Here is a 17,086-nt window from a genome sequence, read left to right as displayed (position 1 = left end):
CGAAAATGTGGCCTGCAATCAAAAATTAGATAATGCACTCGCTAAATACTCGAGCAACAATACGGCAATTGCGTTCTCTGTTGAATGTCTGTTTGGAGTTTGTACTCCGGTGTCTGCGTGGGTTTCCTCCGGATACTCCGGTTTCCTCCCGCAGTACACAGATTTACAGGCTAAGTGTATTGGGCATGTAAATTGACCCCTCATGTCGACAAAGTTACGTTTGGTTGCTTGGTTACCGCTATAGGGTGGAGGTGTGAGACTACGTAGAGTATTCTTTCCTCGTTCGGTGCAGACTCAATGGCCGTAGGGCCTTCTTCTGGACTGTAGGGATTCTATTGTTCTAAGCTATGAACGACAGCGATTTTCCAACATTTAATTAAGTGAATATTTTGCAAAAGTATTCATATTTATAAAGTGCATTCAACATGATAACACCCGATGTAATCCAAATAATCTGTAACCAGGAATGTGGACGTGATGATCCACTCAGCCTTCTCCAGTGGTAGCCAGCATTTCAGCTGCCAGTCAAGCATTGATAATTGCCTGCAGTGCATGCTGCTGACTGTACACCGTGCTACCACTCGTCCATGATGACGCTGGAATTGATTGAGCGTGCGAATCCGCAGGAATCAAGCGCTACGTTTGTTCTGGACGGTGTAATGGTTATTCAGTATTGTTAAAACTACACACATTTCACGTTTCAGTTCCGTGAATGATCGCTTCAATTATTCTGTCACGATAAAATTAGGTGCCGCAATTCAGCAGAGTTGCCTGAGATTCTCTTCATTTTCAATATTCTGTTCAAAGGGGAATTACGCATCGTAATTCTATCGCTGGGTGTCATCCTCGCAATTTATTTAATCCTCATCCATCACGTCAACAATTTCATTTTTGAAAACCTCAGAAAGAATTTTACTCAATGCATCCGAATCAACGTCAACAAGAAATAACTTTTCAAGTGGACTTTTCCAGTCGATGAATTAGTTGCTGACAGGGTGTCCTTAGCATTTTTCAAGCTGTCGCTGACAAATTATGATTTACGGCTGACTTGTCCAGAACAAGTATTAATCATACTGACCAGAAACAAATATTGATCATACCTGCGTTCGTAACCTATGCATCGAAGAGTGTGACGCAAAGATTTGTTTTCTTCATTTGGTAACAAATCTAAGGCGTTCAGGTTGATGGCTGTTGCCTGACTGGCATCCACAGTGATATGTCCAACCATGTTTGATTACCTATTGCCCTCAAGCACAATTTAGATACAAGCAACACAACATAATAGCTGAATGCTCCGCTCACCAGTCTGAGAGATGCCACACAGTAAGACCCAGACTCGATGGCGATAAAGTGTCATGCATTTTTTACTTTTGCGCTTATGATTTCTGTGCCTCGAATACAAATCATTTTTGTTTATTCTGTGATGAATTCAGACCTCGCTTACATCTATTAATACCAATGTTATTTCATTTAGTTCACAAGTCCACGTGGACAGCACGGTAGCATAGTTGTTGGTACTGTGGCTTTACAAGGCAAGGGTCCCAGGTTGAACTCTTAGTTGGGTTACTGTCTGTGCGGAGTCTGCACGTTCACCCCGTGTCTGCGTGGGTTTCCTCAAGGTGCGCCGGTTTCCTCCCACGCGTCCAGAAAGACGTGCTGTGAGGTAATTTGTCCATTCTGAATTCTCCCTCTGTGTACCCGAACAGGCACCGGAATATCGCGACGAGGGGCTTTTCACAGTAACTTCATTGCAGTGTTAATGTAAGCCTTCATGTGCCAATAAAGATTATTATCTGTATTATTTAATTAGTTTATTTTGTAAATAGCTAGATAAAAGTCTCAGTGACGCAGATTAAGAAGGGAGGCAATGAGGATGCTCGATGTCTCTTTATTTGCGAAGCGTACAAAATGGCAAATGGATCTGCCAATACTGATACAATTACAAGAAAGAAGCGTGAGCACAGAATGGTACGAAGCTTTGTATCCGCTTGATATGATATGCCAGACATTAAATGCCGCATTTAATAATCAGCAGTGGGTTTCATTTCGAATTGGCAAGTAATTGGTTTCGTGAATGACATTTTGGAGAATTAATAGTGTTGATTTTGTTTCTACCTAACAGAACTTAAAAAGGCAAATGATGTTAATAGCTGTTTTTCTTCTGATGTGCGCACTTTACACGATGGCCTAAATTTATTAAATCTGCTGGTTTGTTGATTTTATTTTTTATTAAGGACACCCAGATTCGATACTCTTTCAGGTTTGGCTTCAAACCGATCCCTTAATGGCGCTGGTATTCTCCGAGGAGCTTGTATTAGTGGTTGCGCACTATCCTTTGTTTGATTTCGGCAATTAAATGCCAAGACACCAGCAGCTGGAAAAAAAGCTCGGAAAAAACGCATACTATTGAATCCACCGATCTACTCAGCGCAATTAAAGCATAATCAGCAATAACGTAGTCGCTTGACAAATTGTAGTCATTAACAAGCTTCCACACCTTCCACAATCTGTGGCAACAATTGAATATTACACTTGATGGATTCTGTTTTTGACTGTAAGTGCTTATTTTTACACTGCTTGCACAAAATAGTGGTGCCTTGCGATCGAGTAAATGGCCACCGCTGTTGAAACACGATTTTGTTTTAGGCGCTTCACGACATCAACGGTGTTGGCTTCGATATTGATTTTCGCACTTCAACCTCTCATGTTTAACGTGTTGAATTTATCTACAGCTAACACGTCGGCATGGCAATGTTTTTTGCGCCTTTTAGCTAGAGCTCATTGTCCCTCAGAAAACGCCCACGCAATTTATCTTTTCGTTATGCCAAATACGATTTGTTCCTGATCATTGAGGTTTTGAAGTTGCAAAATTACCAGTCAGCGCCTTGAATATTAGCCGAGTCAAATGCTGTCAAACGACTCCTCTGTCTGCTGTGTGCATATTCTGAAAATATACTATCCAAAAGATATGGTCGTCTTCATGGTACAATGCTCATCGAACATTTTAACGATGACATTACTGTTCTCACTGTCTGCCTCGCGATCAAATCCCAAAGAGTTAAAGATTTCGGTCGCTTGTCGACGTTCTACAGTGAGCAGCAACGCTATTCATCAGGCTGTGGCTGTAAACTTCCAGTCGCTACGTACATGATAAACTGCTGCTGAGACGCGTGCCTATTTGCACATACGTTCCCAGGTGCATGGAGCTTTTGTAGTGCTTTCAAGCGATCCATATTTTGCCTCGGTGACCAGTTGGGCGTTTCTCTGCCTCGAGTGTTATCAGCCTTTCCTTCACCTTTTCTTCATCCATCTCTTTGAAATTTTTTTTTTAGATTGCCCAATTAATTTTTTCCAAATAAGAGGCAGTTTAGCGTGCCCACTCCACCTACCCTGCACATCTTTGGGTTGTGGGGGAGGAAACCCACGCAAACACGGGTAGAATGTACAAACTCTACACAGACAGTGACCCAGAGCCGGGATCGAACCTGGGACCTCGGCGTCATGAGGGAGCAGTGCTAACCACTGCGCCACGGTGCTGCCCTGTCCTTATCTCTTTGTTGCCCTTTGGGAGGAGACCATTTCTTTGTTCACTGTAAACACTCAATTTTACGCTCAATTCCTTTTCCCTATTCCAGATATTCTCTCTTTTTTTCTCACTGTACATCGAACACTGGGGCCATTAGTCAAACATCCCCCGTGCCTTACAAGTTTAATTCCATCTCAACTAAACTATTCACCAACTCCGCCTGGAGATTCTTTCCATTACGGCTCAGATGAAGCCGATCTGTTCTAAACAGGTCTCTTCTTTCACAAAGCTGATTCCAATCATCCAACAATCTTAACCCCTCCCTTCAACACTATCCCTTAAGCTACGCATTTACCTCGATATTCTGCCTTTGTCTGAATGGTGAAGCGCGTGGAACAGATAGCATTTCTGAGACAGGTAGTATACCTGGAGGTCATACGATTCAGGGTAATCCCTAACTCCTGAAGTTATCCTGCAGAAACTCGGAACTGTCCCTCTCTATGTTCTATGTCGTTGCTTCCCAGGTGATCAACAACCTTTTGCACGTTCTCCCCGTGTTCGCGTGGGATTCGCCCCCACAACTCATAGATGTGCAGGGTACGTGGATTGGCCCCGGTAAATTGCCCCATAATTAGAAAAAATGAATTTGGTACTCAAAATGTTAAAAATAATTTGAGCCACAACCTGTGAATGTTTACCCTCCCTTTCCAGAAGTTTGTCCAGCCAATCCGTTATGCCCCGAATCATTGCACTTAGGATGCAACAACCAATATGGTACTCAGGATCTCGGCTGCAAATTCGACAGGCTATGCCATGGACTATTGAGTCAACCACTACTACCAGCTTTCGAATTTGCCTGCCAACCTCCCTCTATTTTCTCAGAATCGCCTCAGACACCATGGTATTATGATGTTCCCACGTACCATCTATGCCTGATTCGGTGGTGTTGCTAACTTCATAGACATCAACAAATTTATGGCTGATGCACATCTCCAAGGAGTATCGGATTTCCTGGAGCTGCTGTGTCCTTTACTTTCGACGTATGGCTATCTTCTCTCCTGTCTTCCCTACACTCTTCCATCCTTCCCTATCACGATGTGAAATCACCACCCACTGGTTCAACTGTTTTAGAAACCTCTGTCCCTCTTTTATGGTGCGCAGTGAAAACAGTCGCTGATCAAAATCAGCCATATGTTTTTCAATGTCTCCTTTTCTCTGGCAGTTCTTGCAAATATGACTGACCAGGATGTCTTGTGGATTTGAAACCTGCAACAACTTTCATGGTTCACGAATAAAATATTTTCCAAACAGACATTGCCAAATTGACTGATCAAGCTCATACACACTGTTGAGTCTCAGCTGCTTCTAAGCCGCAACAAATTAGCTTATATCCTCTCTCTATCCCACATTGCTTTGCGGAGGAGGGAACGTTGAGAACTCGATAGCAACGGAATGTTTGGGGCTTTACCGTTCTTTGACATTGCGTCCTCTGCTATTGCTTTCTGACCAAGACGTCCACTCCCAGAATCCTTCTCAGTCACTTCCTACTACTGCATTCTGTTGGATGCCTTCTCTCCTGTTGATAACCGGGCCCTTCTCCGTGATCCCCTTATTACTTATGGTGCGCAAGCCGACGTCTCCCAGAATCATCCTCAGTCACTTATCACGAACATATTGTGTTTGCCACCCTTTGCGAGATTCAATAAGGCAATGTGCAGTGGTTGACGTTGAGCCCTGTGATTTACCTGGAAGTGTTGCCCGCTGAAGATCATGTCCATTTATCCATTTTTGGATGGAAGCTACACTGAGCCTCAGGAAAGATCCCCTCAGCCACTGAGAATATGCTATTGTGGAGTATTCTCGTGATTACCTTTCCCGTGTTAGAGGTAGGACGATCCCTCTGTAATTTCCGCAGTCGGATATGTCTTCTTTTTCAAGATGATTACAGTTAAGGGATTTGTGAGATCATCCAGACAAGGGTGATGATGTTGAGTAATGCTGTCAAGAGTGCGTCACTCCCACAGATTAGCACTTCTGCGGGGATGTGAACTGCGCCAGAGGCTTTGTTGTTCTTCACCGTGTTTTTCAACCTCACAACAATTTGCAGTTGTGCTCAGACGCTGGCGGCCGGGTTGCCATGTTGAAAGTTGTATCTTGGTTGAGGAGTTTCTCGAAGCCCTATCTCCAATGCGTTTTGTATACCTCTCTGTGTTTGATGAGCAGCTCTCCATTTTTGCCCCTCGCGGAGTAAGTCCATCGGTAATGAGAACGTGGATGGCTTTGATTCTACCGAAGGAACAACGCACATTGTGATCCTCAGCCAGTTGCTGGGTGTCCTGCGCCCATTCCACCTACCATCTGTCCTTTGTATCCCGAGTTATTGGTTGCACCTTGGCCATCCGTTGCATGTAGGTTCATGTCATCTCACTCCAGTGTTGGTGCAGCTGCCAGTTTAGGAACCTCTTCCGTTCGTGGTTAACGAAACAGTGGATTTCCTTTTCCTTGTCTTCAAACCAGTGTTGCTGATTCCTGGTCAAGGGCCCAGCGTCTTCTCGGATAAGCTATCTCCCGAGTCTTTTGAGGAGAATTAGTTTCTGTGAGCGATCTACGGCAATGGCTCATTCGTTGTCGCCAGGTTTGTTGGGTGGCGCCGACAGAACAGTTATTTTTCTCGGGGTATTTGAGTCTCGTGACATTACGTCTTCTGCGACAGAGGTTCTTATTCCTGTGCCGATTTGCGGCCGGGTTGATGGAGATGGTAGAGCGGGTTTGCTGTTGGTAAGTCCAGCAGTCGTCAGATACATTCGTGGCATGGGAGATACGGACGACTTTGCGGTCCCTTGTACAGACAATGGTATTATCTATTAGATGCCAGTACTTGGGGCGAAGGGTTTTGCCATTCAACCTTCCGCTTGTCCCTCTGGTGGAACAGGATTGATGTGATGACAAGGTCATGCTCTAATCATTTCCTCAGGAGGAGAAGAGCGTTAGACTTTCATCTTCCCATGCCATGCCAGCCACCTTGTTCTTTAAGTTAGCCGTCGCCATTTGTGTCTCGCTCAAGGCACCAATGCCAATTTTGTGGCATTAGAGATCGCGGGATGAGATAGTTGTGCGCCATTCAGGTCCGCATCTATGAAGGCCATAACGCTCCAGGTCTGGAAAATAATTTATGTTCGTGGGGAGGGATTTGGATGGAAGACGCGGGTGCGTGTATTCTTTTAACGAGATTTAGTCGTGCTAAACCAACGATAACATTGATCCAATGAGTGAGGTTTTGGGCGGGTGGCAAGGAAATTCAAGCCGACCTAAGTCCAAGTTTTGTTGTAGGATTGTAACTAATATAAACTCCCCATCCTCAGCATATCTGTCTGTCGGTGACGTCACATTTAAGGCGTGATGTCAATGCACTTTTACCTCCATTCCTGCTTTGATGCCTCGTCGCTCCGCGAACGTTTCGTCTGGCCCTACTGCTGTACTATCACATTGTTGCTGCTCCAATCTCCCCACTACTGTTCCTCTCACCTGGCTGCTGCTAATCCCGCCGCGCTGCTTCTTCACTCGCCTCTCTGCTGCTAGTCGCGCCCTGCTGATGATCCGCCCGGCTCACTGCTGCTCTTCTCACTTCTGATTGAGCTGCTTCTCTCCCCTGACAAATTAACTGATACATCTTGTCCTCCATCACTTTCTGAGTCCTGCCGTCATCTCAGGAGCTTCGCCTCTGCATTCAGCGAGGTTCGGCTGCGATGTGCGTTCGCGATTTTGCTCCTGATGCTTCGCCCACAGAGTTCACTCGCCGTAAATGGCCCTGTATCACTGCTGCTTACCTCTGGCTCTTTTATCCTTTTACTACGCTGCTCTATTCGCACTCTTGTTCCATGAGTCTCCGCCGCTCTACTTGCGCTCCTTTACTTTCTATTTCCACCGCTGTCTTACCGGCCAATGTGAATGCCGCGAGGAGAGCGGTTAACACATAGAATATACAACACATAATTTAACTGTGCACCACTAAAACACCACGTTATTTCCCATATCTGTGCAGAGAGGACAGGCAGCATATTCGGATTCGGATGAAACCCTCAGGGCCTCCTTAAAAAGATGGAATGTAAAGGACAAAACGCGTGGACGACCAGAAACAATGTACAATATAACAATGATCAGGAGCCTACCCAGACCCGCACTTTCCTTGTGCAATATTTTCTCGCTTCCAATAATAAGCAAGATAACAGCCTGAAGAACGTCCTATGTCCTCTGAGGCAACCGGATGCAAGCCACATCAGCGAACGTGACGTAGCCGAGTGCTTCGCTTCAGACAAATTGATGCGCGCAGAGCGTGTTGCACACAAGTAAATCGCCACCCCAGCCAGACGTGAATTCTACAAACACATCTAGGGAAATGCTCCACCCCCACTTCCATTAAGATAAAACATAGGACTCACACCAGCCAAAACCCGTGATAATTCGTCACCAATGATCAGAAGAATCGCCAATGAGACCTACAATGTGGTTCACTTCGGGTGTTAGTCGATTTCTCCTTACGTGCACAACAATGGGAAGCTCTCCTGAATCAACGGCGGAGGATCATAGATCATAGAATTTACAGTGCAGAAGGAGGCCATTCGGCCCATCGAGTCTACACCGGCTCTTGGAGAAGAGCACCCTACCCAAGGTCAACACCTCCACCCTATACCCATTACCCAGTAAGCCCACCCAACACTAAGGGCAATTTTGGACATTAAGGGCAATTTATCATGGCCAATCCACCTAACCTGCACATCTTTGGACTGTGGGAGGAAACCGGAGCGCCTGGAGGAAACCCACGCACACACGGGGAGGACGTGCAGACTCCGCACAGACAGTGACCCAAGCTGGAATCGAACCTGGGACCCTGGAGCTGTGAAGCAATTGTGCTATCCACTATGCTACCATGCTGCCCAGAGGAGAAGGAACAACAGAAGCAAGATAACAGCCTGAATGTTTAAACAGAAACGAGCTGCACACCACGATGTAGCAATAGAATAACAAGCAATGTTTGAGAATATGACCGCTATACACCGCCATGTAACAAAGAAGCAAAAAAAAAGGCCCCTCGGGATTGCGTAATAATTGCTTTCAAGAAGAACGTCCTAGGTCCTCTGAGGCAACCGGATACAAGCCACATCAGCGAACGTGACGTGACCGAGTGCTTCGCTTCAGACAAATTGATGCGCGCAGAGGGTGTTGCTCATAAGAGTAAAGAACATAGACAATAGAACATTACAGCGCAGTACAGGCCCTTCGGCCCTCGACGTTGCGCCGACCATTGAAACCACTCTAAAGCCCATCCACACTATTCCCTTATCGTCCATATGCCTATCCAATGACCATTTGAATGCCCTTAGTGTTGGCGAGTCCATTACTGTTCCAGGCAGGGCATGCCACACCCTAACTACTCTCCGAGTAAAGAACCTACCAGTGACATCTGTCCTATATCTATCAGCCCTCAATTTAAAGCTATGTCCCCTCGTGCTACATATCACCAGCCGATGAAAAAGGAGCTCACTGTCCACCCTAGCTAATGCTCTGATCATTTTGTATGCCTCAATTAAGTCACCTCTTAAACTTCTTCTCCCTAACGAAAACAATCTCAATTCCCTCAGCCTTCCCTGACAATATCTTCCCTCCATGCTGGGCAAAATACTGGTAAATCTCCTCTGCACCCTTTCCAATGCTTCCACATTTTTCCTATAATGCGGTGACCAGAATTGCACCTAATACTCCAAATGCGGCCGCAACAGAGATTTGTACAGCTGCAACATGACATCATGGCTCCGAAACACATCTCTCTACCAATAAAAGCTAACACACCGTACCGTGTAAAGGTTATTCAGTATTGTTAAAACCACACACATATCACGTTTCTGTTCCGTGAATGATCACTTCAATTATTCTGTCACGATAAAATTAGGTGCCGCAACTCAGCAGAGTTGCCTGAGATTCTCTTCATTTTCAATGATCTGTTCAAGGGGGAATTACGCATTGTAATTCTATCGCTGGGTGTCAACCTCGCAATGTATTTAATCCTGATCCATCACGTCAACAATTTCATTTTTGAAAACCTCAGAAATAATTTTACTCAATGCATCCGAATCAACGTCAACAAGAATAACTTTTCAAGTGGACATTTCTAGTCGATGAATTAGTTGCTGACAGGGTGTCCTTTGCATTTTTCAAGGTGTCGCTGCCAGGTTATGATTAACGGCTGACTTGTCCAGAACAAGTATTAATCATACTGACAAGAAACTACTATTGATCATACCTGCGTTCGTAACCTATGCATTGAAGAGTGTGACGCAAAGATTTGTATTTTTTAGATTGGTAAAAAACCTATTGAGTTCAGGTTGATGGCTGTTGTCTGACTCTGGCATCCACAGTGATATGTCCAATCATGTTTGCTTACCTGTTCCCCTCAAGCACTATTTAGATACAAGCAACAAAACATAACAGCTGAATGCTCCGTTCACCAGTCTGAGAGATGCCACACAGTAAGACCCAGACTCGATGGCTTATGATTTCTGTGCCTCGAATACAAATCATGTTTTCTTTATTCTGTGATTACTTCAGACCTCGCTTACATCTATTAATCCAAGTGTTATTTCCTTTAGTTCACAAGTCCACGTGGGCAGCACGGTAGCTTGGTGGTTGGTACTGTGGCTTTACAAGGCCAGGGTCCCAGGTTGAACCCTTTGTTGGGTTACTGTCTGTGCGGAGTCTGCACGTTCACCCCGTGTCTGCGTGGGTTTCCTCCAGGTGCGCTGCTTTCCTCCCACTCGTCCAGAAAGACGTGCTGTGAGATAATTTGGACATTTTGAATTCTCAGTCTGTGTAACCGAACAGGCGCCGGAATGTTGCGACGATCGGCTTTTCACGTAAACTTCATTGCAGTGTTAATGTCAGCCTCCTTGTGCCAATAAAGATTATTATCAGTATTATTTCATTCGTTTATTTTGTAAATAGCTAGATAAAAGTCTCAGTGACGCAGATTAAGTATGAAGACAATGAGGATGCTCGATGTCCCTTTATTTGCGAAGCGTACAAAATGGCAAATGGATCTGCCAATACTGATACAATTACAAGAAAGATGCGTGAGCACAGAATGGGTCGAAGCTTTGTATCCGCTTGATATGATATGCCAGACATGAAATGCCGCATTTACAAATCAGCAGTGGGTTTCATTTCGAATTGGCAAGTAATTGGTTTCGTGAATAACGTTTTGGAGAATTAATTGTGTTGAATTTTTTTCTACCTGACAGAACTTAAAAAGGCAAATGACGGTAAGAGCTGTTTTTCTTATGATGTGCACAATTTACACGATGGCTTAAATTTATTAAATCTGCTGGTTTGTGGATTTTATTAAGGACACCCAGATTCGTTACTCTGTCAAGCTTGGCTTCAAACCGATCCCTAAATGGCGCTGGTCCTCTCGGAGGAGCCTGTATTAGTGTTTGCGCATTATCCTTTATTTGACTTCGGCAATTAAATGCCAAGACACCAGCACCTGGAAAAACCTCGGAAAAAACTTGTACTATTGAATCCACCGATCTACTCTGCGCAATTAAAGCATAATCAGCACTAATAAAAGTCGCTTGACAAATTGTAGTCATTAACAAGCTTCCACATGTAGTAATGATTCACAATCTGTGGCTCCAACTGAATATTTCCCTTGATGGTTACTATCTTTGACTCGAACTTCAACTCCCACACGTCTAAATAATTAATGCTTTGACCATTTTAATCTTTAATAATGCTGGTCTGTTCAAAATCTTGGGCTTCAATATCTGGGATATTGATGAGATTCTCTCTTGCTCTTATGTCGAGAAACCTTTGATATCAGAGTCAAGAAACTGTCCAGTTGTCTTTACTTACAGTACATACCGCATCATTACGACCTCTTATGTTCGTCGAGTACATTTCATTTTGCCTGGCTACGTTTGTCATGTCTTCATTAGTAATGAAAGCAATGAAGAATATAGCCTCAGAATGTATTTCTTCTACAGTGTTTATATATTTTTATGAGTTTCCGTTTATTTGGAAAAAAAAACTGTGCTTGGCAGTGATTTTGTCTTTGCACTTCGCACAAGGTTTCCCTAAGGTGGAAAATTTCCTCTGTACGTGCTTGTTTTTACACTGCTTGCACAAAATAGTGGCACCTTGCGATCGCGTAAATGGCCACCGCTGTTGAAACACGTTTTTGTTTTAGATGCGTCACGACATCTACGGTGTTGGCTTCGTTCCCGATTTTCGCACTTCAACCTCTCATGTTTAACGGGTTGTTTTTATCTACAGCTAACACGCTGGCATGGCAATTTTTTTGCGCCTTTCAGCCAGAGTTCATTGTCACTCAGAAAACGTCCATGCTCTTTATATTTTAGTTATGCCAAATACGATTTGTTCCTGATCATTGATGATTTTTAAGTTGCAAAATTACCAGTCAGAGCCTAGAATTTTAGCACAGTCAAAAGCTGTCAAACGACTCCTCTGTCTGCTGCGTGCATATTCTGAAAATATTCCCTTCAAAAGTTATGTTCTTCTTCATGGTACAATGCTCATCGAACATTTTAACGATGACATCAAAGTTATAACTGTCTGCCTCTCGATGAAATACCAAAGTGTTAAAGATTTCGGTAGCTTGTCGACGTTCTACAGTGAGCAGCAACGCTATTTTGCGCTCATCAGGCTGTGCCTGTAAACTTAGAGTCGCAATGTACATGATAAACTGCTGCTGAGACGCGTGCCTATTTGCACATACGTTCCCAGGTGTATGAAGACGTTGTCGTGCTTTCAAGCTGTCCATATTTTTCTTCAGTGATCAGTTGGGCGTTGAGACATGACCTGTAGATGTTCTTCGTCGATGAATTTCGTTTCGATTTCGTAGTACCGTTTCCTAAGTTCTTCACTTCAGATCTTAAACTCGTAGATCACCACTTCCGGTGCCATGTTACGTTCTAGTGCGTTGCAATGATTGAGTCGGTGCTCCAAAAATCGTCCAGCTCATGACTAGTTAAGGTAAATTAGTTTACAATAACGCGGGCAGAAAACAACTCTAATACAGCCAATTAATTGGAAACTGATAACAACAAGAGTACGAGGGCAAATACAAAACACGACTATCCACGACGACTCCTCACTCCGAATTCCAACGTAGCAGTGTCAGATGGCTGATGCCTACTTCCACCTGCTGGTTGTAGGTCTAACATATAAACATACAGAATTGATTATTCATATCAGAAGAGAAGGTACTGTTCAGGAAACTTCGCGAGTTGCTGCAGGGCTTCTCTTGGAAGGTGAATGGCGAAGCCCCCGTCGGTCGGTGGTGGAAGATTTGGATATGTGTGTACGACCATATCTAAAACATTCTCAAAATTCCACATAAATGAAAATTAGTTGATGGACGCAGTGCCTTGCTCTTGAAATGCAGTGCAGAGAAAATACTTCCAGAAATTAATCTGAAACCGATTTTCTTGTTGTATTATCTAATTATTAGCACAGTTGATATACGTGGCATGGTGGCACAGTGGTTAGCTCTGTTGCCTCCCAGCTCCACGGTCCTGCGTTCAATTCCACCCTTTGTGACTGACTGTGTGAAGTTTACACTTTTCCTGTCGGTGCTCCGTTTTCCTCCCATAGGCCAAAGCTGTGCACGTTAGTTTGATTGGCCATGAACCTTTTCCCCTCGGTGTCCAGAACGTCAGCTTATGTGTGGTTACCCACACATAAGAATTCGCTTCTGGAGAATGATTCATGGAGCTCTAGGATGTGTTATCGTATGAATACACACTCGGCTCATGAGACTGATTGTTTGCAAATATAAAGCAGGTTACCTGTGATCCCATTATTCATGGAATAACACAAATAATTTCATACATGCAGGTCCTTTCCATTGACTAACGTGCTTCACAGCAACGTTAGCAGACAATTTAGTACATCATATGGCGGGACCGTGGCACAGTGTAGCAATTCTGACTCACAGCTCGAGGGGCCCGAGTTCAATTCCAGTCTCGGGACCTGTCTATGTGGAGCTTGTACTTTCGACTAGTGCCTGCTTGGTTTGCTCTTGGTGCTCCCTTTAGACCCACAGCCCAAATATGTGCACATTTGATGGATTGGCCATGCTAAATTACAACATAATATCGCCCTGAGTGGTTTGCTGGTGTTACTGGGTTGCGGGACTGGGGTGCAACTGTTATTTCAAAGGGCAGGTGCAGACTTGAGTGGTCGAATGTCTTCCTTCTGTCCTGCAAATGTCATGAATCCATTGACATTGGGAACACGAGCGGGAAGCACCGTTGGGAAGAAACCGTAGCACATAAAGTGCAATGTTAATAATCGACATAGGACTCTTTTGAACAGAATTCGAAAACCAAGCCCGTGTGCTTTATGTAACCCTGAAGACAATACATGAGCAACAGATCGCTGAACGTCAAACCGAAAAAAAAACCAATGTTGGCAGAGCAAATACATTGGTTGTCATTTTTATTGCTTCACCAGAATCATCAATGGATTGTTCGTGTAATAATTATCCATGATAGAGAATACGCGTCGATTGTGGGGTGGTTGGTTTCGTCATGGAGTGAAAACGTTAGTTCACATGTGTTAGCGTATAGACTGTTCGGAATTGCGTTTTACGACATGCACGTGACCATGCATTATCTGCAAGTGTCTGTTGGATTATTTCGCTCATTACGCACTGCCAAACCAGCTCCTTTCTCTGGGATGTTCCCTTTTGAGCTCATTTCTATTGTGTATGTTGATATATTTGTAATATTAATGTACTTTTACTTTATTTTGTCCAAAAGAAAGTAAAAAGATAGCTGAAGGTAAGTTATGGAGAAGACTGTGATCCTGCTGGGTGCAGCATTTGTACTGTCGGATATCTTCAATTAAACGAATGTCCACAACTTGAATGAAATGCGCTTCCAAGTAAGACACATTGTGCGAATGATGACGATTGAATGAAGAGCAGTGATGGAGAGTTGCGATTTCGCTGTTCCAAGTGAAATGAAGATTTGATAGAATATTTCATTAAGAGTAAACTGCTGTTCCCCAATTAACAATGCGTTAAATAGCTTCAATATAAATATATTTTTCTGAAGTTATTTGTAATAAATAACTCTGTTACATGATGCTCAGACTAAATCTGTGCGGCCAAAATAGTTCTCAACAAGGGAACATAAAAGAAACATGTACAATAAACAGATAGAGATCTATAATCTGCACTTCTGGCACAGAAAGTTGAGAATCGTCTTGGGAAGCTGAATGAACCGCAGGAAACACGGCTCCATAGAAATCCCGGCTCAATGATGTAGAGTACAGCACGTCACAATAAATGTTCCAGATGGAGCATTCACAAGAAGCTTCAAGCAGAAACATACAATAGTGATGTATATCGGACTCCACAGATGTCCACTGCTTCAGAATGTTCAATATTCAATTAATTTCATTCATCCCCTCTGGCACAGATAAACAGTGTTATTGTTGTATTCAAATAGGAGATGTGTTGCAGGCGCTCAGCAAATAGCCTTACTATGGGGAAAAACACGGTCCTACTTACGTATGTTCGTAAAATAGTCAGAAGCAGTACACTTTTCCTGCTAAAATTCCATAACCAAGCAATGATCATGTATATTAGCTGCAAAAGTTTTATGTTAACAGCACAACGGGACAGAGCTTTTTCTTTTGACACTCTTTGCCCTCAGCGCAGAGGATGGCGTGCTTCCACTCCGGGGAGGTATGTTGTGTGGTGGCTGAACATCTGATGCTGGATCCACAGAGCTTGCCACATATTTTGCAGGTTGTGCTTGACGAGGTGAATGGGTGGGACGCATAATCTTCTCCGTTCTCCTGCTGTTTACGTTTGGCGTCCATGTATTCTATCTCCGACGCTCGTAGTGATTTGTGCATTCAAGTGTGCATTTTCTCCATTTTTGTGCATTCGAAGAGAAGTGGTCCCCACTTCCTTTTGGTGATGTTGAATTAATTTCGGGAGACATTTTGAGTGTTCTCGTGCCACTTTATCTGCCCTCCTATTGATCGCTTGTCATTGCGGAGCTCGGTCATGCAGTTAAACTGTCCCGACCGCCCCTTCGCAGCTGGTCAAGTGTGGTAAGTTCCGCGTTTCGGTGAAAGCAGATACCAAGATACGCAAACTAACCGTCGGTTTTGTAAACAGCACATTAATTAGATCACCACCGACAAAGACCGCACATCATCAGCAAAGATCCTTATCTCTCGTTCTGTTTAATCACCAGTATATTGATTCTTCCCGTTCTCCACAGTGATTCTGTCTTGTGTGTATGTGGATGGAATCTGGGAAGGTGTGAGGGGAGTGAATGGTTGAGCAGAACATTGCTATATTAGGACCATTACATGATGATCTTGTGTCTCGTTAGAAATATACAGGTTGTTCTTTTTACTTGCACAGCATGTGAACATAACTCAGTGCAGCAGTTAACGGTCAAAGATCTGCGGAAAATATGCAATGTATTGGCGTATTCCCTGACATCGGGACATCGTAGTTGATGGGGCTGCAATTGACCGCACAATCGCCCACCGTATCGACAAAAGATATTTGAAATAAAAACGGTGTCTGCCGTCTTCTCGGCCAGAGTGAAGGAGTCAAAATACCAAGCAGTGAAGGGAAATAAACGGTGCGGCAATGTGCAATTGTGATGAACAATTTCAGTTTTTCATAAGAACAATGCTCACTCAGACAAAAAAAAGATAGTTTAAGGCAAGGCAAGAAAATTATCGAAGTTTTAGAACTTACATGCAGTTAGTCCGGCAAGGGAAAAATACTGCCATATTTTTTTTGACATAACACCACAGATCATATGATGTAAACGTAGAATTACAAAGTTCAATGCGCAACTAATGATATCCCTAAATATATCTTACAACAAAACGGATAAATTAGCACCTCAATGCAATCACATAGAAATAGTTCAACTTCAATAATTATGGGTAACCGAATTTTAAAAAATCAAGAAGTTACGTATAAAAAAGCAGTGAAACTCTAATGCTTGAAATAAAAAAAAACATTGACATGTTCCATCCTGTAAAATGTCGGCTTCACTCTAATGAATGGAAAACCTCGCTCCGCCAAATTGCATAACAATCGCGAGAGAGAGATACTTCCGTATTTCGGAAGACGCTGGAGAACAATGCTGTCAAAACCGATGAGTTATATGTCAATGAAAAGGAGGTTAGCATTACTTTTTTAATACATTCGTTTCCAGAATGAGATCATAGTCAACTAATCCTGCATACATTGAGCAACTGTAGTTACCGTTGAGCAAATGGTGCGTTAGCATTCTTAAACTCAGCAAGCTTTGAAATGCAGCTCCATCACCTGTGGTGTTTGGGAAGCAGTTCCAGGTTTTTTGACCAAGTGACATTGAAGGAGGTTCGATTTTTGATTGCAATTAAATGTGATAAATGAATAAAATAGAGCATCGACCTGTTGCGAAATATCTGCTCGCCTTGTCCATTTAGATTGCAGCGGTACTGGGATGAAAGACACTG

Source organism: Scyliorhinus torazame, chromosome 12, assembly GCF_047496885.1.
Source record: "Scyliorhinus torazame isolate Kashiwa2021f chromosome 12, sScyTor2.1, whole genome shotgun sequence".
Classification (NCBI taxonomy): domain Eukaryota; kingdom Metazoa; phylum Chordata; class Chondrichthyes; order Carcharhiniformes; family Scyliorhinidae; genus Scyliorhinus; species Scyliorhinus torazame.
Note: the sequence above shows the minus strand (reverse complement) of the source record.